Here is a 4,145-nt window from a genome sequence, read left to right as displayed (position 1 = left end):
TTTTTGGCTCAGCCGTGGTTTAAAAACGCAATAGTACTGACGTGATAATAATTAATTTTGCGATCGTAATTAAATTTTTTTTTCCTTTTGTTCTTTTTACTTAGTTTATTATTTCCCTTTTATTTCGTGGCAAATCATAGATCAGCAAAAACAGCAGCAAAATTTGTGATAGCTACAGTTCGCTGCAATAATTGGATTGGAGATGGATGATATCCAAGACTCTATTCATAGGAAACAAAGTTTTTTTTGGCTGTTAGGTTTTATAAAATGGCTTATCAAAGCTATTTCTGCCACAACTTTTTCTTCCTGACAAACATAACAGCGGTTTTAAGGAATACGTATTCTCTTCTCGAAGAATATTCGAGGGATAAGGCCACTCCAAGTTTTGCTATATATGGTCCTTTAAATAATTAGGAATAGGAATGACATAAAGGGACAATTATGGGCGTGGCAGATCTTTAAATGATCAGAAAATTGAGCTTTTGAACACATATATATATATTCTTTGAAAATTTACGTTTTTCTCGAAACTGGCATTTTGGAAACGGCCCTTATAAATCTTGTTGCCGTCCTTCTCCATCGTTTCACAACAGTGGGTGTGAAACGAGCGATTCTTCTGTAAAGTGTACTTACGAACATCAAATGGCCAAGCAAAAAGAGCGAAAAAGAATATTTGTACATAGAAAAGTGTTTTTATGATCCTTGTGACCTGATAAAAAAATAATAAAAAATTTATCATAATATTATAACATGTCCTTGGCACATTTGAAAATCGAAATTGTGCTTTTTTCGAAACTCCAATAATTTTCAAATTTTTTAGTCGAATTTTTTACGCTAGCTTTGCAATGGAATTCTCTAGTGAATCACTTGGGATACTTTCGAAAATTAATCGAAATATTTCTTACTGTTCGTCGATCGATTTCCCAAAATAAGGTCCGACGCGTTTCTCTAGCTATAGACGATGATTATTAATTAAAAAATTTATTAAATCCCCCGGCATGGCACACAAGCTGTTGGAACTCCGAAAAAGCGATGTACGCCTCGTAACTGGTTTCTACATATCGATCGGTACTTGGAAGGAATCCTCTGCTGCCAATCACAGCCTGGCTGCATATTTTTTGCGTATTGTGTCTTCTATTACTCACTCGTCATCCTCTCGCAAATTTCAAGATTGATTTAAATAAGTTACATGAGAAAGGCAAAAATAAAATTTATCTGCAGTCATCTTTGCGAGACTGCACCGAATAATGTGGGCCGTTTAAAGATCTTTTAAGCATAAGAAATTCTCAGCAACAAGGGCAAGACGAGTTTTTTAATGAATGAAATTTTTGTAGGCATTTTGTGTAGTTTTAACTACATTTTTAAAAATATTATTAAGTTTGAATTATATTTTTAAAAATACGAAATAAATAAACAAAATGACAAATTAAGATTTAAATGTGGATTTGCTGATTGATTTGTGCAAGATTTTACTTTCTTTATAAATAACTTTGATACCAATCATACAATTGTAAGTGTGGTTGGGTGTGCATTTCATTCACTTTTACGTTTGATTTGAAAGAAGAGGAGTTAAAAATTGTTATGCATATACTTCAGTTTTTGCTGTCGGATGGCCAGGATTAAACCGACTCCAAACTATGTAAACATTTCCTTATTTTATAGAATCCTTTAGATATGTCTTGCCAAAATATTACTAATCACTCATGGTTCAACGGTGAATATAAGAATTGGAAAGAATTTCCTAAACCATAGGCGGCTTACTTGGCCGATCGGAGCCATCTATGTGTTGAATTCTTATATGGCTCTGATAATTAAAAAATTCAAGTTTTACATTAATATGTGCGACGAATTCCGCCTAAGTTCTTTTTACCCGTTGCAACGGCTCTGTCTGTAAATCGTGCAAATTTATAAGCCAAATTTAGAGACCTTTAACTAAGCGTGTATATACGTCACCTTCGAACTTTTTGTCTAAATTTCGATAATCTCGAGCTCTCCAACAACAGACGACGAGCGGCAAAGGGATATAACTAGATATTATGTGGAAAAGTAGGATTTTCAGATTACCAAGGACAGGATTCCAATTTCTTTCCACTTTTACACCCTACACCACTTGTGGTACAGTGTATATATTAAGTTGTAAAGACGTATGCAGCACGCGGAATGACTTAAGTTCGACTGGCTTTTATTATACCGATCGATTCATAATCATTGTCTGAGTCGATCTAAGCCTGTCTGGCCCTCCGACGTCTGTCCACGCTAATGTGCTTTGATCCAAGCACGAATACTTTTGAAAATGGTTTCTATCGGTCCACTCTTTCGACTATCCTCCAGATAACGCCCAATTTTGAAACATCATCATAACGAGAAAAAATTGCAATTTTCAAAATTTCTCGACAAAATTCGCTGGACTTTCTAAATGGCATATCAGTTTTTTTTATTTTTTTTCTCTTTACCATCGTAATCATAACAACAACAAATAGGCGGTGAGAAGGATTGGCAATCATAATTAAACTTACTCTGAACTTAATCGCAATCGAGGACATGGCAAGCTTAAGAGATCTGCGAGAAGTACGTGCGTCCGTGTGTTTGTAAGTGCGCGTGTGTACGTTGTATTGTGAATCTGCCAAATATATCTTTAGCACAATATGTGCAGGATCTAGTTGTATAATTTTCTTTTCTTTTCAGTACAGATGAGTATAAAAAGTTGCTACTACTGCAAGCAAAGATTCCTTCCGCAGAAATAGAGCTGGCAAACGATTGGCCTGACAAATCACCATTCACTTAATTATTTTGTCTCCGTCTAACAAAGTTCGATAATTGTAGTTCTTTTAACTCACTTGGGGAATAAAAGCAAGTATATTAAACTGATATTTGATATTTGTTCTGGAGCCATTCACCGTTTTTCCTATTCTAGAGATATTTAAGCGTAAGAGCACTTGAAGCAGTTGGAGCGACAACATCACATGCAAACATGAATGTAATCTCTCTCACTATATTTGGGAAGCGTTCAACACTCGTTACGCGAAACATTTTCTAACAATCAAATTTCCAAAAACAAAAAAAAGAAAAAGGTAGTGTTAAAATTTATTTAAACTTTTCCCAGCAGATATGGAATGTTCAGTTCTTCGCTTACTTGTCGCTTTCGCATTTTTTGTGAATACAAAGTCTAACGGACAAAACATAATAAAAAGTATACCATATATGTTATCAGTTGCCCCCCAAAGCTTATACAAAGCAGCAATAAAAGCTGACTTTTTTTTTTCTTTTTTTTGAGCAATACACACATTTATTGTATTAACAGAGTAATTATAGAAGGAGATAAGCATTAAAAAAAACGATTCAATCAAAATATTTATACAAAGTATCAAATCTTTTTTTTTTCGAGATCAGTGATGTATTCCCTGCTATGGTAAAAGGAATCAAACCAAAAGGAAAAATTGGTTCAATCATGTTTTACTACGACTACCATTAGAAATATTTTTTTCTACAAGCAAATCGATCTGTTTTATTTTTTTATTGTTTGTATGCGTTTGAAGAATCGAAAACAGATATATGCACATACCAATCACGATTTATAAACAAATACTTTTTCAAACATTTTAATTAAAATTTCGCGAAAATACCAACTTTCGTAATTCGTGTAACAATGATTATGCCAACAGTATTCCAGCTTTAAAAGTAGATGACTAAACTCATTATATCGACATGACATTGCAGCAATCACTGCAGCCAAAGGAAGAACAAAGATCGTGGGGGTCCAGCAACCAGTCGTAGGCATACAAACAGAAGTCTTTACAGAAACTCTTCCTAATTACTTACTTACTATTAGTCAACAGAGCAATGAGTAAAAATAGGTACTTACATCACGATGTTGACCCTCCACGGTGCGCTGTAGTACAACAACGCTTACATTATTTTTTTACATTATTTTCATAATCTTAACGTGTGGCATTTTCAATTCGGTTTGACTTTATTTCGCATTTAAAAATACATCAAAAACTTATTAATAATAGCAGCGTTATGTTATGTTTAGCGGCCCATTGTTTGTATTGCTTAAGGAGCAATTAGGAATTGAGTTCTTATACCCTCCGCTACTTTAATCGAGCGTTTTTATTTAAGGATGATCTTATTTGCAACTTGATACG

This window comes from Glossina fuscipes, unplaced genomic scaffold, assembly GCF_014805625.2.
Source record: "Glossina fuscipes isolate IAEA_lab_2018 unplaced genomic scaffold, Yale_Gfus_2 28, whole genome shotgun sequence".
NCBI lineage: Eukaryota > Metazoa > Arthropoda > Insecta > Diptera > Glossinidae > Glossina > Glossina fuscipes.
The sequence above is the reverse complement of the archived record's forward strand: the minus strand, read 5'-3'. Positions refer to the sequence as shown.